This window comes from Manis pentadactyla, chromosome 9 (assembly GCF_030020395.1).
Source record: "Manis pentadactyla isolate mManPen7 chromosome 9, mManPen7.hap1, whole genome shotgun sequence".
NCBI lineage: Eukaryota > Metazoa > Chordata > Mammalia > Pholidota > Manidae > Manis > Manis pentadactyla.
The window spans coordinates 31679325-31704968 of NC_080027.1; the positions used below are offsets into that span (position 1 = coordinate 31679325).

General features: G+C 37.2%; 1 protein-coding gene across 17 annotated transcripts in view; it reads left to right on the forward strand.

Annotated features, from left to right (window-relative positions):
- The window catches only part of DLG2 (discs large MAGUK scaffold protein 2), a 1919888-nt gene that overhangs the window by 1638982 nt on the left and 255262 nt on the right, over positions 1–25644 (forward strand). The window lies entirely within an intron of this gene.

Here is a 25644-nt window from a genome sequence, read left to right on the forward strand (position 1 = left end):
CCTGAAAAATCGATGTTTCACATCCAAACAACAACATGAAGCTTTGTTACTTTCCATGTTGCAAGGAAGACATCAGACAGTTAGATGCTGGACATGTGAATTCACATAAATAACTAGCATCGGTTTCATTTCATTCATTTTCTCATCTGGTACATACTTTTGGTCAGCAGTGGGTATCATAAAGTATTTAAGGTTGAGGAAGCAAGGGGGAAAGAATTCATCTACAGAAATAATAAATAATAAATGATGAGTAGACCATATTCTCTCCATGTGGCATTAACTCTTACCAACGCTATCATTAAGGTTTGGAAATCCTCCATGTGGACTTTTATTTTATTTTATTATTGTCTTTTCTGCTACATTGTCACTTGTTTGGAACACAACACCATAAACCTTGAGACTGGGATGTCATCGATTGGATTAGCCAACTGAGGCTTGATGAGATTCCACAAATTGGATTAGCCATACTGTGTTCTTTGGTTTGTTTCAACATCTGTTTCTGTGATCAGAATGAGGCTCGATGAGACAACTGGGGTGTTACCAATTGCAGGGTTGATTTCTTAGCAAATATGTATATGGATTGCAACCTTTGTTCATGCACACCAGTGTACTTGTGCGCACCACTCTAGGCTAGATTTTGTACAAAACAACAGAGGAACATGGTTTCTGTCTTCAAGAGATGTAGTTAGTTGATTCTGGTCCATGTGGCTGACAGATAGGATCATTAAACAGCTATGATGAAAGTACCAGATGCCATCGAGGAAGAGCCTCTGTGCCTGTCAGTTTAAATAACTATTTTGGCCTTTTCTAATGATTCTTTCTTAACATCAGTTGTTCTGTTGTTGCTTGGAAGACTGAGGTTTGGGCCATGCCTATATCTTAGATTTTATCATTATTGGTGGCCAAGCACTTATTTTATGTGAAAATAAAAAAAATTCTAACATGTGTTTTGATAGGTTCCTTTCACTTTGCCTGACCTAAGCATTAGAATTTGCAATTAAGTTCTTTTAAAAAGCATTAAATGCTTTCTCCTACTGTCCTAGCCCACACCGACCCAGAGAGCTGGGAAAGAGGAGATTAGTGACTGTCAAAGACGGAAGACACAATACCAGGGGGACATGTTCTTTCCAGACAGTTTTGAGAACTCTTCCTTCAAAATTAGTAGAGGTGTCTTCTAATAGGAATAAATGGTTCCAAAAGTCCGCTGTAAAACAGTAAATACAAAGATCTGAGTTAACCCAATATGATGAACAAATTTTACTTCATATAGAGGAAGAATTTATTCATGGAATTCTCCCATTTTCTTGAGGGCTGTGTTCTTTTAGTCTCAAACCCCAGGCCCTTCCCCCATAACTTGGCTCATGGCATAAATATTCCTGGCTGTCTTCCATTTCTGAAAAATTTCATCTCAGACAATTCTGCAGACTGATAAGGTTGTCAGAAATATATAGGCATTCCTGGGAGATATTGTGGGTTAGGTTCCAGACCACCTCAATAAAGCAAATATCACAATAAAGCAAGTCAAATGAAGTTTTTGGTTTCCCAGTGTATATAAAAGTTATGTTTATACCATACTGTCATCTATTAAATGCAATAGCATTATATCTTAAAAAATGTACATACCTTCATTTAAAAATACTTTATTGCTAAAAAATGCTAACTGTCATCTGAGCTTTCAGCAAATTGTAATCTGTTTTTGGAGTGTCTTACCTTGATGTTGATGGCTGCTGACTGATAAGGGTGGTGGTTTCTCTGGCAATGTCTTTAAATAAGACAGCAATGAAGTTTACTCTGTTGATTGACTCATTCTTTCACAAACAATTTCTCAGCATGCAAAGCCGTTTGATAGCATTTTACCCACAGTAGAATTTCTTTCAAACTTGGAGTCACTCCCCTCAAACCCTGCCAGTGTTTTATGAACGAAGTTTATGTAATATTCTAAATCCTTTGTTGCTATTTCAACAATCTTCACAACATCTTCACAGGAGTAGATTCCATCTCGAGAAACCACTTTCTTTGCTCATCCGTAAGAAGCAGCTCCTCATCCATTTAAGTTTATCATGAGATTGCAGCCATTCAATCACATCTTCAATTCAGTCAATTGTTATTCTAGTTCTCTTGTTATTTCCACCACATCTGCAGTTACTTCCTCCACTGAAGTCTTGAACCCCTCATATGTGAGGGTTGGAATCAACTTCTTCCAATCTCCTATAAAAGTTGATATTCTGAGCTCTTCCCATGAATCATGAATGTTCTGAATGGCATCCAGAAGGGCAAATCCTTTCCAGGAGGTTTTCAGTTTATTTTACCCAGATCCATCATAAGGATCACTATTGATGGCATCTATGGCCTTAAGAAATTTATTTCTTAAATAAGAGTTGAAGTGGAAATTACTCCTTGATCCATGGGCTGCAGCATGGATGTTGTGTTAGCAGGCACAAAAGCAACATTAATCTCATTTCCTGTCTCTATCAGAGCTCTTGGGTGGCCAGGGGCATTGTTGGTGAGCACTAATGCTGTGACAGAAATCTTTTTTCTGAGCAGTAGATCTCAAAAGTGGGTTTACACTATTCAGTAAACCATGCTGTAAATAGACATGCTGTCACCCAGGCTTTGTTGTTCCGCTGATAGAGCACAGGCAGAATAGATTTAGCATAATTTTTAAGGGCCCTAGGATTTTCAGAATAGAAAATGAGCATTGGCTCCAATTGAGGTCCTCAGCTACCTTATCCCCTAGAGAGAGTCAGCCTGTCCTGGAGAGCCTTTAAGCCAGGCATCCACTTCTCCTTTCTACCTATGAAAGTCCTGGATGGCATCTTCTTCCAATAGGAGGCTATTCATCTACGTTGACACTCTGTTGTTCACCTTAATTCATGATCTTAGCTAACCTTTCTGGATGACTTGCTGCAGTTTCTACATCAGCCCTTGCTGCTTCACCTCACACTTTTGATATGGAGATGGCTTTTATCCTTAAACCTCATGAACCAACCTCTGTTAACATTAAACTCTTTTTCTGCAGCTTCCTCTCCTTTCTCAGCCTTCATAGAATTGAAGAGAATTTGGCTCTTGCTCTGGATTAGGCTTTGGCTTAAAGGAATGTTGTGATCTGGATGGCCGATCTTCCATCCAGACTAATAAATTTTCTCCATATCAGCAATGGTGCTGTTTTGCTTTCCTATCATTTGTGTGTTCATTGGAGGAGCACTTTTAATGTCCTTCAGGAACTTTTCCTTTGCATTCACAACTTGACTGACTGACTGGTGCAAGAGGCCCAGCTTTTGGCCTGTCTCAGCTTTCAACATGCCTTCCTCACTAAACTTAACTAATTTCCAGCTTTTGATTTAAAGTGAGAGATATGTGACTCTTCCTTTCACTTGAACACTGAGAAGCCACTGCAGGATTATTAATGGGACTACTTTCAATATGGTTGTGGCTCAGGGAATAGAGAGCTTGAAGAGAGGGAGAGAAATGGGGGAGCGACCAGTCAGTGGAGCAGTCAAAACACACACTTATCAATTAAGTTTGTCAGCTGATATTGGCATGTTTCACAACACCCTAGAACTACAATTACAATAGCAACCTCAAAGATCATGATCACAGATCACCATAACAAATATAATAATAATGAAAAATTTTGAAATATTGTGAGAATTGCCAAAATGTGACACAGAGACGTGAAGTGAGCACCTGTTGTTGGGGAAATGGTGCCAAATAGACTTGCTCCATGCAGGGTAACCACAGACCTTCAACTTGTAAAAAATGCAGTATCTGCAAAGTGCAATAAAGTGAAATGCAGTAAAGTGAGGTATGCCTCTGTTACGACAGTTAGAAGCTCTTGATAATGAAGATAGCCACTCAAATAACCTTAAACAACATTATTTCAAGGTTTAAAGGTTACCATACAAGCATACCATAGTTCTCTCAGCATAAATCTTCATCCTAAGCTTCTTTACAGCTTTGTAAAGAATTTACAAATTATTCTTAATTCTTAATTTGGATACTATGGTATACTTTATCAAGGTGCCTGTTCAAAGCATGTCTTATAAATCATACTAATCTGTTTTAAAGTGCATCTAAAGAAACCTACAAATAACAACAACAAGCTTATTTCAAAATGCAGAGTTGCAGATCAGAGTCACTGAATTACTCCCCTGTTTTAATAGTCTAACTGTATTCTAGTTCATCACAGCTTTAAATCAATTGGAAATGTGATGCAACATAATGCGCAATCATTTCCCCCCTTTTGCAAATTTAATGTGTATAGTTAAAGCTTTTGTTTAGCTATTGATTAAAATGGGAAACTGATTGGGTTGTGGTTTAGATCATTTAAGGACATTTAAAGTATACAACATCTTTAGGAAATGAACGATTTACCTTTAAAATAACAAAGGAAAAGAAGAGTGTGCCATGAGATTCCATGAGGAAATTCTCACCAAGTCCCCTTTCTGTGCATGACTATTGTGAGGTATCCGTGCTGAGACAAGTTTTACTGATACCTCTTCTGTTACAATCATCAACCAGGCTTACACTAAATAAGTTTTTCAGTTACAGTCAAATACTTTCATCAGATATATTCTAGACACCTTGCTAAGTATTACTAGATAACAAAAAATTCAGCCTTTATCCCCATCCTATGTCTTTGTTTGTAAGGAACTTTTTATCTTATTGAGGAGAAAGGACTTAAATCCATTCAACAGAGATCACTGAGGTAGCACAGTAAGAGAACCTGATGATATAAGACCAAAATTGTATGATCATGTCAGCATCTTTAAGAATTATGTAATGTCAGAGAAGGAATGAACCTATAAGAGCCAGTACAGTGTAACAGTACTTCATGGAAATGGGAAAATGGAACCAGACTTTGAAAAATACTCTTCTATTCTAAAGAGCAGGAACAAGGAATATCTTGTTGATCTACGTAGGTTGTGAGCTTCATGTGTGTAGACACAAACCAAGTATTTTGATCACTGATAAATCTGCCTTCTATTATAAACATACAGCTAATATTTCTTAAAGAGTTGCTGAACTAATGAATAAAAGTTTATCATTCTTTAGTATCTGAGTTTCCACTTGGAGGTAATTGAAGAAGGAAGATTTTTACTACTTGCACTTTTCTTTTTTTTCATTTTTGCTTCAGAGCAGAAAATAAATGCTTAGTAAGTGTGTATTATAAAATATTAAACTATTTCCAACTGTTTTTTGTAGTAGCATATTTTATAAAATAATTATAAATAATTTGTAATTATCATAATGTAGCAATAAATGTCTTCCTTAGCAAGTCTTACTGTGCAAGGTAAGGTGAAAATTGTCATGCAAACTTCTGCTTAAAATGAGCTTGGCCCCAGTGTCTGAATTACTCTCTCCATCATCAGTATTACTCAATGTCTAGGTCTAGGTAATAGAATTGAAGTTAAATTTGAAGAGTCATATACAAAGAATGTTTCTTTCTAGTGGTGTGATTGTGATTCATTTTCATCTTTATCTAGTTTGTATCATGTGCTTACTTGGAAATTAACATGCATTACATTAAGAATAGGAAGAAAATAGTAATTTCCTCTCTTTTTAAAAAGGATCATGTGTCTAATATGTCAGGAATAATTCTACTTTAGCAATATGAGAAATTAACTCTTGTGAAAACTTCAGTTACCTATTAATTAGTGAAGTTACTCCAATGCTACTTCAAAAAAGGAAACACACTGTCACCCCCCACACAAGCATACACACACACACACACATATATATATATACACACACACACATATATACATCCCTTCCCTTCCCTTTCCAGACATCCACCCCATTGCTTTCAGAATTATTGTTCTAGAAGATAATGACTCCAATGTGTCTATATACAAACTCCTTGCCCTTTGCTACCGACCTCTGCTCTTTCCTCACTCGCTACCACCACCCACCCATGTCACCCCTTTGCACTTTCCCATTGCTGCATAGGACTGCTCCCTGCTCCTCCACTTGGTCCTGAACTGTCATGCATCTGGGCCTTTGCTCATGTGGGTACTTCTACCCGGAATTCCCTTTTCTCCTTTTTCAACAGTAGGATTCATAGTCATCTTGAAGGTCCTAACCTGTCAATTCCACTCCTAAGCTATCTGTAATCTGCTAAATCAACACTGATTGATTCTTTCTCTGAGCTCCTTCCAGTTGTATGCAGAAACCTGGTGTGTCCCTTATCAGGACTTGCCCTCAAATAAGCTTCTAGAGGTCAAGGACCCTTCTATCATTCAATTTGTCTCCTAGGTTAATTGGTACAATATGAATTTGACTATGCATTATTAGAGAGTTGTCTAATAGTCTTCCTTTGTTTTAGGAGTGCTGTATAACATCTTTAGTATCTTGGCAAATATTGCAAATATGAATAGTAGGTGCTTAAGAAATATTTGCTGAATAAATATTGAATGAATGGTTTGGGATTTTGATATTAGATGCAGAAATGGTAAATGGATCCCTAGATTGAACATTTGGCATTGATGCAATTTTTAGATGATGCCTTTTGTTTTTTTGTTACAAAAACTTTAGCAACCCTAGTAGATAAATTCCTTTTTTCCTGCATTGCAGCATATCTACAGCAGTTGCTCTGTCCTACAACACAAAGAAAAGATGATTAAAGTCTAACATTTTTTAAAGTTCTGAAACTCAACTTTAATACTGTTGATGAATAAAAAAGGCATTGATTACAACTTAATTATACATTTGTCAAAAGGGTCTAACACACATTTCCCTGGGTCAGATTGGGTCAAATTTTTTAATTTGTTGTCTTCTAAGTAATACAATAATACCTAAACTTAGTATAAGATAACCAACTGGCATTGAAATAATAAACCACTAGATTCTCACGAGACCAAGTGAACAATATAAATTGTTGGATAAAGTACAAAATGGAGACAATTAATTGCCAAGCTGTCCCTATGAAGGCCACCAATACCTTCTTGCCTCTAATCTGACTACTCAGGGCATGTGGGGACACTTCAGGGGCCTCAGAGGGGCCTGCAAGTAGGAAAGAGGAAGTCCGTGGTGGTCCCCATCATTGATTAGGGACTTGAGTATAAACAGTGAGGGGTTCTGATACCCCACCTTTTAATTCTTTCACAGAATATTTGAGTTCCTAAAAGAAAGGCCCCAAAGACAGAGCTGATTATTGTCTGGAGACTTCTGAGTGTGGTCTGGGTTATGGAATTGTAGCAGAGTGGCCATGTGGTTCATTTAGACCTTCATTCAGTTACTAGATATTTTTTACTGAACATTTATTATGCCTCAGTTAATATTCTAGGGAAAGGATAAAGTGATGAAACACAAAGTTCCTCTCAAATATAAAATTTTTTGTATGGTAATGAGTGGTATAAGTAAGTAGAAAGAATGTAAAAGTGGTAGTAACAGAGACATGTATGGTGGTAGGGAAGACCTTGCTAATAACGTCGTATTTCAGCAGTGACCTAAAAGAAGTGAGGGAGGAAGCCATGTAAAAAGATGGGGGAAGAAATGTGTTGTTCTAGAGTCTTAGTCTACCTAGTGTGATCTGTGAATCAGATTTCACCTAGGAGCTTGTTGGAAATGTATAATGCCAGCCCCAACCCAGGCCTGCTAAGTCAGAATCTGTGTTTTTTCAAGATCCACAGGCTATTTGTTTGAACATTAAAGTTTAAGAAGCACTCCTTTAGAATACTTGGAGACCCTGCAGGAATTTTCATTTTCGTTATAAGGTTGGACTTTGTCTACGTGGAATACTGGGAAAAGTCCCATAAGACTGTATCATCAGGCTTGATTTCTGGCATGTGTCCGTCCATATTGGTCCTGCCTCAGTGGTTTTATTAGGGATAGGTCAGGCTGCGGGGCGTCTAAAAGTACATGTGTTATTCACCTCTACTTGGCCTATCCCTCCCTCTAAATACAGATTTAAGGCAAATTCATAAATCTTGCTAGAACTCCTTAGCTAGTGAGGCAGTGAATCTATTCAGACTCTTTCCCTTTAAGTGTGGGCCTATCCTGCAGGGGAGTAGAGAAACAGGCAGTTGGGATGAGTTAAGATTGAACTCTATCCTAATGGAAGCTTTCTGAACCAGAAGAAAGGCATCACTATAAAATATCTTTGAGTAACTTATTATATTTTAAAGCAGAAGCTCATTTAATCTTTTTCACACCTTTTAAATTGTGAAAATAATTCAGAAAGAAAAGTATGTATTCTTTTCAGCATGAAGTGGAACTCTCATCTTGCTCAGAGTTCCTACTCCGAATTAAGTCACCAAACTTAAAACAGAGTTGGACACGGTGTTGTATTTCTCTGTAGGGTCAAAGATATGAGGCAAGCTTGAAATGAATATTTAATTTACACTCTGAAGATTATGAACACTTTCTATACCTGAAAGTTCTCGGAAATGAGAATGTACAACATCCAGCAAGTTTACTTGCAACGCAAGCTATATTTCTTAATTTAAATCAGTGTCTACATAAGTTAATGCATATGAATGAGCAGCTGTGGCATGTTGAAATATTTTCTTAGTGCAAATAACTGCATCTTAAATGCCCAGGCGAGATTCATAAAGTCCAGCTGCAGGTCTTGGACAGAAATTGCACCAGCATCATCAAGGAACATTGAAGATGAGCTTTAGAAGGTAAAGTACTGTGCAAGACTCTAGATTGGGAAGAGAAGACCAGCGTTCTAGTGCCAACTCCAACTCTGGCTGTGTGACCTCATGCTAATTGATCATGTTTGAGTCCCAGTTTTCTCACCTAAAAAAGGGAGTAAGAATGAGTAAAATATTTTCAAAAGAAACCACCAGTTATTGAAATCTAGATTAAAAAACAGGACCATCAATTGGCCTAGAAGCATACATTCCATTACTTGAAAGTTTTATCACTAACATTGCACTTTTCCTTTGTATTTTTATTTTGCATTCTTTAAGAAGAAATGAATGTGCAATGTGCAATATAGTTAACTTGATGCATTCTGTGTGGTTTAAATAGAATCATTGAAAAATGGAAATTAAGAGTTGGAAGAATCCTTGAAGATCTTGTCCACCTTCCTCATTTCACAAATTTGTGTGTCCGTATTTCAGCACCCAGATAGGAAAGCAGTTCAATATCTAAAATGTTGTCATAGCTACTAAAGCTGAGGCTAGATGAGCAGCTTTTAAATTCCTTAATTCTTTTAATTCACTGCAGTAGCTCATGATGGCAGATAGCTTACATGGGCCAAGGAATCTAATCCAAAATGGTTATTATGATCAGAAATGGGTTGAAAATTTTCATGGGACCTCAGGGCTTGCTCATGTACAGAATTTCACTTTTATTTCTAGATTGTTATTGCTATTAATTGCTATTATTCATGTATCACAATTCAATGATATATGTAAGAGAGCTTTAAAAGTATAAGTAAGTAACCAATCTAGGAATGTTGGTAGTTCAATAAATAGCTCAAATATATTATGATTTTCTTCTTCTCTTCTTCCTGCGATCCCCTTCATCTATCCGTGCTTTCATCTGTCATCAATCAGTTCATCCTTACTGATACTCAATATTGCCACATATCAGATTTCTCCAAATGTATTGCATTAAATATGGTTTAATTAATCTGGTTGGCATAATCTAATTTTCACCAAAATATTAGGAAGGAAGCTTAAATATAAATTAACATGACTCTAGAATTTTTATTGCTCAGCTAAGGCTTTCTCCATAACTCTCTCTCACACATGCATATACTTATAGATACTGCCTCTTCCTGCAATTACACATCTCCCAGGATGTCCCTTCACTCAATGTATCCTTTTCCTAAACTTCTCCTAGTTGCTTTTGTTTCCTTGCTGACCTCCATCTAACACATAGCTGCACAGAATATGACAGAAAAGATGATTCCTGAAAATAGAGTCCACAGGTTTGTGGGGGATTCTCTCCAGATACATGAATGATTAATGACAATGCATGCCTTTCTCCATGCCTGCACCCTAGTTTGGAACTAGAGTAATGTAATGAGGACACAGTGAGGTATCACTTCCTGTATCAGAAAACTCTCTTAACCTCATTATCTATCCTGGGAATACAACATCTTAAACACATATCAAAGAGCCTAAAAATATTTACAAAGCTGATCATAGGTCATTCCCCCTCCCACGAAAGCATCCCTGCTCAGCCCTCAAAATAACTCTGATTTCATAGTTAAACATATTGATCTTTGGGTGTCTCGTCTTGTGATTTTATATTATTTTGGAGGTCTCTTTGCATCTCATGACATAAAGCACTCACTCGTTAATACTGACAGAGACTATATAAATATTTGTGCTAGAGACATTTTGACAACCAAAAAGATCTCTGGGATCCATTCCTGGCAGTAGCAGAACCAGATCAATTATATGGAAATAAAGGGTTCTAATCCTATTCTTGTCTATACAAGTATTACTGAACCTTCCATTTGACAAGGAATTTCAGGACGTCAAAGAATGTTCCACAGAGACAAAAGAAGAAGAGGAATACAAATGAAGACAGATTTAAAATACCTACTAACTTCACCGCATATTCTGGTGTCCACTGTAGTTCACCCCCAGATTTGTTTGACTAACCCCCTACTTAAGCCAACCCTCAAATTTAGTAATGACGGAGACCTTTTTCTTTTCCTGACTGTAGCCAATACTTTTTTGATCACACCAAAGCCATATCACTTTTCTGAACAGGAAGTCTCTTGTTTGTTAATTAAAGTGGTGAAAGAGATTATTTTTCAGGCTCTTTCCAACAAACATCCTATAAAATTTAGTTTACTGTGTCTTCTAATTAGAACTTGTCATCAAAGAACAATTACTACAAGCAGGTAATTTCTACATGTTCTCTTTTTATTCCACACATTTTAAGCACATGGAAATTCTGTTTTCAACTACTTGGGAACGGGAAAGATCTGTATCTGTGGCAATTGCTCTCTCTCTCTCTGTCATGAGGACTTGAACCCTTGAATAATGATTTTCAGTTCAATTCAAGTAGGATCACTTTTTGCTTGTTGGGACTTCCAAGATTAACGACTTATTGTACACAGCGTCTTTGTTTATAGATCCATTGTAGCCTAAAACTTAGCATTTTAATAAATTAAATTGTAATTATTAAGCTTAGAAACAGATTTATTAAGGCTGAAAGGAAGTAATAGGAAAAAATCAATTTCAAGAAATCAAAGATACAGAAAGCAGAAATCATGGCTAGGTTTTGAATTCTCAGAATCACAGGTTACTACCACAAGTAGTAGTGACTTTAGGATGGAAAAGCCAAGCCCAAGAAATATAAAGTATAGATCTTTAATGTGCTTTTCAGATTCCTAACCCAAATAGGATTCCTGTCAGACTCACTGACTAATTATCAAAGATACAAGTATCCAGACTGAACTTTGGGTCATGATCATCTTCTCTTATTCCGCCTCTTGGTTTCCTCATATTCATGTTCCCACTGCTAAGGATGATTTCCTTTCTTAATAAAGAGTTGCTGATGCATTATGAAAATTAAGTAATGCCAGAACAAAAAAAATTATTTATTTGATCTTCATTCAGTTAAGGTTTGTTAAATGCCTCCAATGAGTGGCAGGCTGCCCTGGACATTAAAGACAGAATGCTGAACAAAGTAGACATGACCTTTCCCTAATGTACCTATAGTCAGCCAAGTAAAATCACACTAGTGAATAATACAAGCTATATAGAAAGAAAAGAGAACTTAGATCTAGACTCTTAGAGGCTCGATATTCAAGTACACTCTTAAAGTACACTAAACTAGAGCAAATCAAAACAAGCAAAAACTCGGACCCAGGTAGAGGGTCAAGAAGACATCCCAAGGAAATAATACTTCCTTTAATCTGAAGGGTGAGTAGGCATTAACTTGTCAAAGCAAAACAGAGGAAGGGATTGTAAGCAAAATCACTGATTGGAGGAGGGACTGAACGCAAAGGGGGGGAACACTGGAGTTGGCAGACGGAGGCAGCACAGGCAGATTACAGAGGACGTGTTATCTGTTTTTTTCTCCTGAAAGCAATGGTGTTGAAGAGTTTTAAACCAGAGGTTGGCGAAATCAGGTTTGCTCTTCAAAAAGATGACTCTGGCTGCAGAATAAAGAATGGGCTGAAGAGCATCGAAGGAACTGGTAAAGGACCAGTTAAAAGATGCTCATCTAGGTAAGATGGCAGTAGTTGGGTTGGAGCCGTGGCAGACAGCAGTGGAGAAGAGAAGCAGACAGACTCGGGAAAGAAGGTGATAAAATCAACAGACTTACATATCAGTTTATTAAAGTACACAAATCCATTCATTTCATTAAAATATGGCAAAGCATTTTTGACTATTATAAGATGAGTAAACCCCTCTAGGGAAAGTAGGTTTCATTCATCTTCATATCACTAGTCTTAGCACAGTGCCTCACTCACAGTAAACCATCAGTAAATGTAGAGAACACATGATAAAAAAATGAATGATACCAATGGGTAAATGTATCTATTCTACAGGAACTTTTTCTTCACTTTGTATTTTAGCCAGAGCAGAACAAAATATAGATAAGAGGCAAAGGAAGATGAAGCAAAACAGGGAGATGGGTGCAAGAGAGAATAATAAAAGTTAGTCTGTTTGGGGCGCTCAGCATATGCCTGATGACATTCTAAAATCTCCGCACATGTTAACTCACCTAAACTTCTCAAAACCTGTGACATAGTTTCTGTTGCATTTGCTCATTTACAAGAAGGAAACGGACTCAGAAACAGTAAGTGGTTTTCCCAAGGTCAGACAACTAAGCAGTAGAGGAAAACTAGGATTCAGTCTCAGGCAGAGAGTCCAAACAACCATTGAATTAAACAGCTTCTCACAGGAGACAGGAAAAGGGACCAGAGTCCCGTGTGATGAAAGGATTGGGAAGAAAAGAGGGGGCAAGTATGAGTCCGATGCGGAAATAGAGATAGGAAAGAGTGTACAGGCTAGGAAGGCCAGCAGGTGGGAGGGCTCAGGGAGCCTGGGAGCCAGATGTGACTGGGAGCCAGGCAGTACTAGCTCGGGGGAGGCCCCCGGCCTGGGAGCAGACCCAGGCGGGGTGGGTGAGTTCTCTTCTTTTTTATGTTGTTCTTTCCAAAATATGGTACTTTAGGGCCTGCAATTTGACTCCAGGAATAACTGTGGCCCCAAACTGGCCTAAAGGCAGGCAAGAGTCTTATACTTAACTCCTTGAGGTGTTAAAGAGCAACTTCTCTGAGCCTGAAATCCTTCACTTGTTAATGTAGGGATGATCTCATTTACTTTCCAAAGTTGTAGGAGTCTAATAGCACTTTTGTTCATTTTTCTAAGCCTTGGAAATAATACAAAATAAATAAAATGTAAAATATTAACTTGCACAAGTTTAAGACTGTCATTTCTGAAGGGCTTTCACATGTTTCCCATGGGATCTACAGAACAATTCCAAGAAGTGAATAGACTGGTAATATTATTATCATTCCAATTTCATAGATAAGGAAAATAAAACTCAGTGTGCTTGAGTGACTTGCCCGAAGTCACACTACTAGTAAGTGGTGTGAGCTGAACTTGCAGCCACATGCTCTGATTCTGTCTCATGCTTTATGCTGTCCTTCACATGTTCTTCAGCATCACACTGCTTTATAATTCTCTTATCCAAATAAGTTGAGTCAATTTAGAATTACCAGGCTTTCCATAAGTTTGCTAAATTGAAAAAACATCTATTTTTTTTGATGGGTGAATGACGATATATTATTTTAACTTTATTTTTGAATAGTAGTATGATTACATGGGTTCAGAAATCAAAAGAGCAGTAAAAGATGTACACAAACAAATCTCATTCTCATTTCATCACCATTGACTTCATTTCCTCTGCCTTTATAAGCAGCCACTTAATTAATGAATAACTTATTTAAATAAATACTGAAACTAAAACCATAGTGGAGTATAGGTAAATCTTATTTGTAGTAATTTAAAGGAGAAAAAAATGCTTAATAGGAAATGCTTAATATCTTGGGGAGTTAAGGAATAAAAAATTATTATTTCTTTAGCTGGGTTATTATTTATATCTGCTCCTCATACCTTAAGATATTTTCCCAAATCAGAAAGAATTTTATAAATATTAGATTTTTCTTTCAGTATGACTCCCATAGTACTCAATGTGCTGTGTAAATTGCCAAGGGATCACAAGTTACAGAAAAACCCTTTATGCACTTATTCATTAACTGGTATGATTTTTTTCCCTAGAAAAAATTTGGAGCACTTAATATCCTGTAAAGAGGTCACCAGAATATAAAGGGATCTGAAATCAAGGTTAAAGCCACCCTATTCCCTTGGAAATATGTACAAGAGTTACCTACTTTCATGCAATAGACATCATCATATAAAGATATTTATATCTTTCTCTATTATGTGATAGTGAATACATAAATTCTTCTTAGTTTAAGATCACTCAGAAGATAATTTATAAATGATTGATTTCTTCGTAATGCAAATAACCACTGAAGGGCCCCCACCAGTAAGATGGCGAACTTCCTGCTTCTCTTCCGAGTCCTCTGTTCCCGCTGGCGCCACCTGAAGCCCAATCACCCCTCGCCCCCCTCCCAATCCCAGCACCTAGCCAATAGCCACCAGCCCCGTAGAAGTGACACCTCAATCAGCTCATGCCCCTTCCTATGTAACCCAGCACCTTTCCCTAATAAAGCGGAATTCTCCGGTGAATTGCTGCTGTGTGTCGCTCCCTTCCTTTCAACCACACTGTATTTTATCCAAATTTTTCATATTTTTATTTTAAGTACTTGAACTTCTTAAATATAGATATCATTCATTATGGGAGATTTTTCTGGAAAACATGAGGAGGAATTTCAGACAATTCCCAACTGCTATGACTTAGCAATGAGCAGCAGAAGTACAAAGGACCTTTTGAAAGGAACACAGTTATGTATAAAATTACAGACAGATAGTTGCTTTGGGTAACTTTTAGTAAGAAATAGTGGAAGTACAATGTCTCTATAATCATCATCATCAAAACACAGCTGATACAGTCCAAAGACATGAAGGCATGAAGATTTTGGAAGGAGATGGAGGTAGTGGGGAAAATGTGCTGCAAAAAATCAAATGTTTTCTACCTGGAGAGTTCTATTTATAGTTAGAAACACATTTTTTCCCTCCTTCTAATAGATTCAAGAGAAAACATTTTCAGTAGTCTTCTGATAAATGAATTGAATCTTCTTATTGGAAGCAAACAAAGTCGATTTTCTTATTCATCTTTATTTTGATCCTCTTGTGATTGTTGATTGAAATATTAAGTATGCATTCTTGTCGGGTTTTTCTTTGAGCTGTTGACCTTCTCTCACAATTTGTGTTCCCTCATTGCAAGTCTATAGTATTTGTCTTCCCTAATCATAAGCCAAAAAAATTTACAGAGAGCCTGAGACTCTAGAACAAGCTAAAAAGATACAAATATAATATCTCGATAAAATATCTACTTTATTTTTTAAAATGACAGCTGGTCTTTAGAATAAATTGTAAATGATCTTATCAAGTATCATATGCCAGGACCAGTTTTCTTAGGTACTTCTCATCTAAATACATGATCTTAACCTCCATGTCTCTCTCACCTCCAAGCTACACATCTCCTTGCACTTTCTACTCTAATGACACCAAATTGCTTATTATTCATGCAAGGCCTTGATGTTTCATCCTCTGCAACTTGGCGGTTATTAGTCTGTCTGCCCAGAATTCCCTTCTTCCCTTGTCCACATGGCAAACTCTTTTTCTTTCAAAGAACTAGCTAGGGATCATTGCCTCCAGGAAGTCTTCCGGGCTACACTACTCCCTCCCCAGTAGAGCCACACTGCTTCCCACATACCATCTTAGTATCTGGTATTGTTGTATTTCTCCCTTAGTCTTGTAATTCCCAGAAGCAAATGTCTGATCTCTCTGCAGAGTATCAGCTTCATGGGGCAAAGGAATGACCATACTAGGCAGTCAATAAATGTTTGATTAATAACTTGATCAATGAAGATTTGAGTGCTGTTGATTTTTTGAATCCTAAGCATGTTGAAAACATAACTAACATAAATGGTAAACAGTTGGGTAGAAGCAAAAGACAGCTTGCTTTATACCATCCTAATTGTCCACATATTATGGAATGAGAGGCTCCAGGACTCAAAAAATCACAAATGAACATGAAGAGAGTAGGTAACAACAACTATTAATAATAATTATCATTATGCCTAGTATGTCTATATATTTATATATGTTTATGACATTTAAGCCTCACAAACAGTCTAACATTGTTATTCTCATTTTTCATACAAAGGAATAAAATCTTGGGGAAGTTTCACCATTAAGTGACAGAGGAAAAATTCCAACAGTGGTCTCTCTGACTCAGGTGTCCATTTGCAACACCACATCTCAGAGAAGCAACAGATATCAAGTATTATACTGTGTCCTCACCTATTCCCCACTTCTGTAGAAAGTAAAAAAAGTTCATGGTTACACAACTAGTATAAATTCATGGATTTGATAGTACTTTCTCTTCAAAGCCTCATTAAACACATTATATGCATGGTCTTAGAATCCAGAACTACATTATATTGATAAGCCCTGGAGTTTTATAACTCCCCTTTACTCTAAAAGAGCACTTTTCTTAAATCTAGCAAGACATTGCTTAATAAAATGTACACTAAATGCCTGAGCAATTGAAGGAAGATAGCAGTGATTATGGTTTAAAACTGGATATAAAAAGAAAGCAGATTACCACTGAAGTGAGGATTTCTGCATGTCATTTGGTTTAAATGGAACTGTGATTAGGAAGAGAAAGAAAGACATCTGAAAAGGTCATGAAAAGAAAAATCATAGCAATTGTGAATTTCAACTAAGTGGCTAAAATCTGGGGCAACACAAATGGAAGTACTTTCTAAAGCTCTCTGCACTAAAGCATTTAATGTAAAAAGTACAAAAGGAAACTATATATAACCTCTGAGAGGCAATATAGCTGCTTGATAATTAATTCTATTTGAATAAAATAATATCAAATGTGTATGAAATGCATTGCTAAGAAAAATGAACAGCTGAACTTAGGCAACAACAAAACAAAGGCATATCAAAGGAAAAAAAAGGATCAGAATCAGAAAATTTTAAAACCTGGGCAGAATGGATTTTATTGTCAGTAAATGTATTATCTTTCTAGTCACAAACATGACAGTATGAATATAGTGGGCTTAATTACTAAGCCCCTGGAAAGTAAATCTTCAGAAAAAACACAGCTCATGAGGAGAGACAGGAAGATGTTCATGGACAGAGCAGAAGTCAAAGACTGCTTCTGCTATTTGCTAGTTGCATGATCTTGTGAAAGCTGTTTAGGCTCACTTATTTCATAATTCTCATCTGTGTAGCAAAGTCAACAATACCTTCTTCAAAGGGTGATTTTTATGAGTAAGTCATAATCATAATTCCTGGCTCATAAAAGGTGCTCAATAAATGTTAACTACTAAAATATTGGAAACTAATGCTGCAAAGTGCCTGATAACTGCCAGACATTGTCATAAGTGCTTTCCATATAGCCGTGCAATCCTTAAAGCCTCTGAGATAGGGCTATGACTGTCCCCAGTTTAGAGACGAAGAAAGTAAGGCATAGAAAGACTAAATTAGTGTCCACAGTCACACAGCAGGGTAGCATTAGGGCTGTGTCTGGCTCCAGTGTCCCTGGTTATTTATTTGTTTGTTTTTGTTTGTTTTTTAATTTTTTATTAAGGTATGATTAATATACACTCTTATGAAGGTTTCACATGAAAAACAATGTGGTTACTACATTCACCCATATTATCAAGTCCCCACCTACACCCCAACGCAGTCACTGTCCATCAGTGCAGCAAGATGCCAGAGATCCACTATGTCCCTTCTCTGTGGTACACTGTTCTCCCCGTGATCTCCCACGCCATGTGTACTAAACATAATACCCCTCAGTACCCTTCTCCATCCCTCCCCACCCGCCTGCCCACACCCCTCTCCTTTGGTCACCATTAGTTCATTCTTGGAGTCTCTGAGTCTGCTGCCATTTTGTTCCTTCAGTTTTGCTTCATTGTTATATTCCACAAATGAGGGAAATCATTTTGCATTTGTCTTTCTCCACCTGGCGTATTTCACTGAGCATAATGTCCCCCAGCTCCATCCATGTTGTTGCAAATGGTAGGATTTGTTTCTTTCTTATGGCGGAATTGTATTCCATTGTGTATATGTACCACATCTTCTTTATCCATTCATCTACTGATGGACACTTAGGTTGCTTCCATATCTTGGTTATTGTAAAAAGTGCTGCGATTAACATAGGGGTGCATATGTCTTTTTGAATCTGAGAAGTTGTATTCTTTGGGTATATTCTGAGAAGTTGTATTCTTTGGGTATATTCCGAGAAGTGGTATTCTGGGGTCAAATGGTATTTCTGCTTTTAGTTTTTTTGAGGAACCTCCATACTGCTTTCCACAATGGTTGAACTAGCTTACATTCCCACCAGCAGTGTAGGAGGGTTCCTCTTTCTCCGCATCCTCGCCAACATTTGTTGTTCTTAGTCTTTTTGATGCTGGCCATCCTTACTGGTGTGAGGTGATATCTCATTGTGGTTTTAATTTGCATTTCCCTGATGATTAGTGATGTGGAGCATCTTTTCATGTGTCTGCTGGCCATCTGAATTTCTTCTTTGGAGAATCGTCTCTTCATATCCTCTGCCCATTTGTTAATCAGGTTATTTGCTTTTTGGGTGTTGAGGTGTGTAAGTTCTTTATTTATTTTGGATGTTAACCCCTTATCAGATGTGTCATTTACAAATATATTCTCCCACACTGTAGGATGCCTTTTTGTTTTGTTGATGATGTCCTTTGCCTTACAAAAACTTTTTAGTTTAATGTAGTCCCATGAGTTCATTTTTGCTTTTGTTTCCCTTTCACAAGGAGATGGGTTCAGGAAGAAGTCACTCATGCTTATATTCAGGAGATGTTTGCCTATGTTGTCTTCTAAGAGTTTTATGGTTTCATGACTTACATTCAAGTCTTTAATCCATTTCTAGTTTACTTTTGTGTATGGGGTTAAACAATAACCCAGTTTCATTCTCTTGCATGTAGCTGTCCAGTTTTGCCAACACCAGCTGTTGAAGAGGCTGTCATTTCCCCATTGTATGTCCATGGCCCCTTTATCATATATTAATAGACCATATATAGTTGGGTTTATATCAGGCCTCTCTAGTCTGTTCCATTGGTCTATGAGTCTGTTCTTGTGCCAGTACCAATTTGTCTTAATTACTGTGGCTTTGTAGTAGAGCTTGAAGTTGGGGAGCATAATTCCCCTGCTTTATTCTTCCTTCTCAGGATTGGTTTGGCTATTCTAGGTCTTTTGTGGTTCAATATGAATTTTAGGATGATTTTTTCTAGTTCATTGAAGAATGCTGTTGGTATTTTGATAGGAATTGCATTGAATCTATAGACTGCTTTAGGCAGGATGACCATTTTGACAATATTAATTCTTCCTATCCATGAGCACTGAATGTGTTTCCATTTATTGGTATCTTCTTTCATTTATCTCATGAGTGTCTTGTAGTTTTCAGAGTATAGGTCTTTCACTTCCTTGGTTAGGTTTATTCCTAGGTATTTTATTCTTTTTGATGCAATTGTGAATGGAATTGTTTTCCTGATTTCTCTCTCTCTGCTAGTTCACTGTTAGTGTATAGGAATGCCACAGATTTCTGTGTATTAATTTTGTATCCTGCAACTTTTCTGAATTCAGATATTAGCTCTAGTAGTTTTGGAGTTGATTCTTTAGGGTATTTTATGTACAATATCATGTCATCTGCAAACAGGGACAGTTTAACTTCTTCCTTGCCAATCTGGATGCCTTTTATCTCTGTGTGTTGTCTGATTGCCGTGGCTACGACCTCCAGTACTGTGTTGAATAGAAGTGGGGAGAGTGGGCATCCTTGTCTTGTTCCTGATCTTAAAGGAAAAGCTTTCAGCTTCTCGCTGTTAAGTATAATGTTGGCTGTGGGTTTGTCATATATTGCCTTTACTATGTTGAGGTACTTGCCCTCTATATCCATTTTTTTTAGACTTTTTATCATGAATGGATGTTGAATTTTGTCAAATGCTTTTTCAGCATCTATGAAGATGATTATATGTTTTTTGTCCTTTTTGTTGATGTGGTGGATGATGTTGATGGATTTTCAAATGTTGTACCATCCTTTGCATCCCTGGGATGAATCCAACTTGATCATGATGGATGATCTTTTTGATGTATTTTTCAATTCGGTTTGCTAATATTGAGTATTTTTGCATCTATGTTCATCAGGGATATTGGTCTGTAATTTTCTTTTTTTGTGGTGTCTTTGCCTGGTTTTGGTATTAGAGTGATGCTGGCCTCATAGAATGAGTTTGGAAGTATTCCCTCCTCTTCTGTTTTTTGGAAAACTTTAAGGAGAATGGGTATTAGGTCTTCACTAAATGTTTGATAAAATTCAGTGGTGAAGCCATCTGGTCCAGGAGTTTTGTTCTTAGGTAGGTTTTTGATTTCCAGTTCGATTTCATTGCTGGTGATTAGTCTGTTCAGATTTTCTGTTTCTTTCTTGGTCAGTCTTGGAAGGTTGTATTTTTCTAGAAAGTTGTCCATTTCTTCTAGGTTATACAGTTTGTTAGCATATAATTTTTCATAGTATTCTCTAATAATTCTTTTTATTTCTATGGTGTCTGTAGTGATTTTTCCTTTCTCATTTCTGATTCTGTTTATGTGTGTAGACTCTCTTTTTTTCTTGATAAGGCTGGCTAGGGGTTATCTATTTTGTTTATTTTCTTGAGGAACCAGCTCTTGCTTTGATTGATTCTTTCTATTGTTTTATTCTTCTCAATTTTACTTATTTGTGCTCTACTCTTTCTTATATCCCTCCTTCTACTGTCTTTGGGCCTCATTTGTTGTTCTTTTTCTAGTTTCATTAATTGTGAGTTTAGATTGCTTATATGGGATTGTTCTTCTTTCTTGAGGTAGGCCTGTATTGCAATATACTTTCCTCTTAGCACAGCCTGAGCTGTGTCCCACAGATTTTGTGGTTTTGAATTATTGTTGTCATTTGTCTCCATATATTGCTTGATCTCTGTTTTTATTTGGCCATTGATCCATTGGTTATTTAGGAGCATGTTGTGAAGCCTCCATGTGTTTGTGGGATTTTTCATTTTCTTCACGTAATTTATTTCTAGTTTCATAGCTTTGTGATCTGGGAAACTGATTGGTACAATTTCTATGTTTTTGAATTTACTGAAGCTCTTTTTGTAGCCTTGTATATGATCTATTCTTGAAAATGTTCCATGTGCACTTGAGAAGAATGTGTATTCTGTTGCTTTTGGGTGTAGAGTTCTGTAGATGTCTGTTAGGTCCATCTGTTCTAATATGTTGTTCAGTGCCTCTGTCTCCTTACTTATCTTCTGTCTGGTTGATCTGTCCTTCAGAGTTAGTGGAGTGTTGAAGTCTCCAAGAATGAATGCATTGCATTCTATTTCCCCTTTTAATTCTGTTAGTATTTGTTTCACATATGTGGGTGCTCCTGTGTTGGGAACATAGATACTTATAATGGTTATGTCTTCTTGTTGGATTGACCCCTTTATCATTATGTAATGTCCTTCTTTGTCTCTTGTTACTTTCTGTGTTTTGAAGTCTATTTTGTCTGATACAAGTGTTGCAACTCCTGGTTTTTTCTGTTAGTTGCATGAAATATCTTTTTCTATCGCTTCACTTTTAGTCTGTGTATGTCTTTGGGTTTAAAATGAGGCTCTTGCAGAAATCTTCTGCATCCGTGGATGTTTTATTGCCCTTGTCTAGCTTGGATTAACACTTAGTCTACCGGCACATACCTGATCATCTACATTTGCTCTCTTACAGCACTAAACTATGTTTTCTACCTTTATCTTGCATCTACCTACCACTTCAGCATTTTATTTAAAAATAATAATAATAATAATAATAATAATAATAAGGGAGAAATGTGGGATTCACATATAAATCAAGTATAAAAATCAAACGAATATTCATATTTGACCTGATTGTTTATAGTTCATAATGCGTGATCAAAACCGAAAGTTTCTGTGATGACTGTCCTTGCACTGTTCACCATGTAAGAACTTATTCACTATGTAAGAATTTGTTCACCATGTAAGAACTTGTTCGTTATGCTTCAGAAGATTGGAGACTGAAGAGAATTAGGCTTGGGGTGGATTAATGGTTGGGCATTGAGCATTGAGTCCCTTATGCAGAATTTTATTGTTGTTAACAACCATCTAATCAATAAATATGAGAGATGCCCTCTCAAAAAAAAAAAAAAAGAATAAAATATTTTTTTTCTAGAAAAAAAAAATGAGGCTCTTGCAGGCAGCATATAGATGGGTCTTGTTTTTTTTTATCCATTCAGTGACTCTATGTCTTTTGATTGGTGCATTCAGCCCATTTACATTTAGGGTGATTATCGATAGGTAGGTACTTATTGCTGTTGCAGGCTTCAGATTTGTGGTTACCAAAGGTTCAAGGTTAATTTCCTTACTATCTAAGAGTCTAACTTAACTCACTTAATATACTGTTACAAACACAATCTAAAGGTTCTTTTCTTTTTCTCCTCCTTTTCCTTCCTCCTCCATTCTTTATATATTAGGTATCATATTCTCTATTTTTTGACTATCCCTTGATTCACTTTGGGGATAGTTAATTTAATTTTGCACTTGCTTAGTAATTAGCTGTTCTACTTTCTTTACTGGGGTTTTATTTCCTCTGGTGACAGTTATTAAACCTTAGGAACACTTCCATCTATAGCAGTCCCTCTAAAATAGACTGTAGAGATGGTTTGTGGGAGGTAAATTCTCTCAGCTTTTGCTTATCTGGAAATTGTTTAATCCCTCCTTCAAATTTAAATGATAATCTTGCCGGATAAAGTAATCTTGGTTCCAGGCCCTTCTTCTGGCCTGTAAGGTTTCTGCTGAGAAGTCTGATGTTAGGTTGATGGGCTTTCTTTTGTTTGTGATCTTATTTCTTTCTTTGGCTGCTTTTAATAGTCTGTCCTTATCCTTGATCTTAGCCAATTTTATTACTATCTGTTTTGGTGTTGTCTTCCTTGGGTCCCTTAGGTTGGGAGATATGTGGATCTCCATGGCCTCAGAGACTATCTCCTTCCCCAGACTGGGGAAGTTTTCAGCAACTACCTCCTCGAAAACACTTTCTATCCCTTTCTCTTTCTCTTCTTCTTTGGTATCCGTATAATGCGAATATTGTTCTGTTTGGATTGGTCACACAGTTCTCTCAATATTCTTTCATTCTTAGAGATCCTTTTTTCTCTCTGTGCCTCAGCTTCTTTGTATTCCTCTTCTCTAGTTTCTATTTCATTTATTGTCTCCTCCACCATATCCAACCTGCTTTTAATACCCTCCATCGTGCTCTTCAGTGATTGGATCTCTGACCTGAATTCATTCCTGAGTTCTTGGATATCTTTCCGTACCTCCATTAGCATGTTGATGATTTTTATTTTGAACTCCCTTTCAGGAAGAGTCATAAGGTCCATGTCATTTAAATCTCTCTCTGGAGTTATATTAATTTTACTCTGGACCAGGTTCCTTTGGCGTTTCATGTTTGTATATGGCGCCCTCTAGTGTCCAGAAGCTCTATTCTGGAGCTGCTCAGCCCCTGAAGCAATGTCAGGGGTTGCAGGGGAGCGGTATTGGTGCCTGGGGGTAGGAAAGAGCTGTTCCCCGCTTTCCGGCTGCTGTGGCTGTCTCTACTGCCTGAACCAGTGTGCCGAGCACACAGGTATAAGTTTTTGTCCCAGAGCAGTCGGATATGGATCCCTGCTTTACACAAGTGGCTGGAGTCTCAGTCTCTCCAGGAATTTTGCCTGTATTAACTTTCCAACCTGGTAGTCATGCGAGTATCATGAAAGCACCATGCAATGTAGATTTGTGCTCCCAGAGCAGATCTCCGGAGTTAGGTATTTAGCAGTCCCAGGCCTTCCACTCCCTCCCCGCTCCATTTCTCTTCCTTCCGCTGGTGAGCTGGGGTGGGGGAAGGGCTTGGTTCCCGCCTGGCCACAGCTTTGGTATGTTACCCTGTTCCGTGAGGTCTGCTCTTTTCTCCAGGTGTATGCAGTCTGGTGCAGTCCTCTTTCCTGTTGCTCTCTCAGAATTAGTTTCACCAACTATATTTTCTAATTGTATCCAGTTTTAGGAGGAAGCCTCTGTCTCTCCTTTCATGCCACCATCTTTAATCCCCAGTGTCCCTGGTCTTGACCGTCATAGACCTTTTCATACTAAAATGATGGCCTGTTCTAATTTCCCTGTAGCATTTATCACTACATGTAATTATCTTATTTCTTTATTTGCTATGGTTTTCCTTCTCTCTTTTGAAAGTAAATTCCATGAGCGCAAGAACTTTGACCTCTTTGTTTATCTTCAGCAACTAGAATAGTGTTAGGCACAAAGTAGGTATTCAACAAATTATTTATGGCATGTTTAACTATAATAATATTTACTATTGATGAAGAATGTTGGGAAACCATAAAAGATGATGAAAGAATCAAGTGAAAAATAAAATAAAATATAGGTAAGAAATTAGTATTCTAAGAGATAATAACATGTAAAAATCATTGCTAGTAATGAATCAGAAGCACATCCCAAAATTAACAATGACAGTTTATTTACAAAAAGTAGCCTTGGCAAACACATGGTACATATGCTTTCCCTCAATTGCTTATAACAGAATTAAAAATAGACACAATCTCTTTTTTCCTCATTTTTCAACCTGATAAGAATGAACAGAGTAGAAACCAGCATTGACAAGTAACACAAAAAAGAAATTCCAGACACAAATGGGCTTACCACATGACTCATTGTAAAAGAAAGCACTCAGTAAAATCCCCCAAGATTAATCTTGATATACAGATTGTTTATATGAAGAAAACATAATAGCATTTTCCAACATCAGGTTACTGAGCAAAGCATAGCATCAGGAAGTAAAATGGCCATTACAGGCTGTCAGGAGCACTCAAGATTCCACAAGGCCCTACTCATCATTTATTTTCCACATCTACAGCCCAAGCAAACGTACCCTACTACTTCTTGGCGTGTATGTTTGTGGTAATTCTGATGCCTTTGCTTCCCATGATACAGTAAGGCAATACTTTCCTCTCTCCAACTGGAGAAAGCCAGTAATATATTTATTATGCCTCCTTTGTTCCAGCCCTTTGCTGGGTACTGGGAACAAAGACTTCCCACTCTCAAAGGTTGAAAAAGTAACATCTGTTTAACCACCATGTTTATCTGCAGCATCTGTCTGCATCCTGAATCCTAATCCTGAATTTGGAAAATTTCTTCTAACCTCCCTGGTAGAACTGAAGGCTTGTTGTTAGAACCAAGGCCCAGGTACAGTCTCCTGTGTACCAACAGTTTTGTGATAATCATTCAAAGCCAAGCCCAAATTTAAAAACTTCTTCCTTTCTAGATATAAAATAGCAGTGCAAGAGCCAGCCTTTCCATTTAGCATGTAGTAATAGTATGGAATTTTAAGAGGTAAACCTTTTCAAGATAGTAAGACATCAGGAGAATTTACAAAAGAAATCTACTACCTCTAAGTATTTGAATTAATTACTGTATTTAATAGGAATGAAGTATTT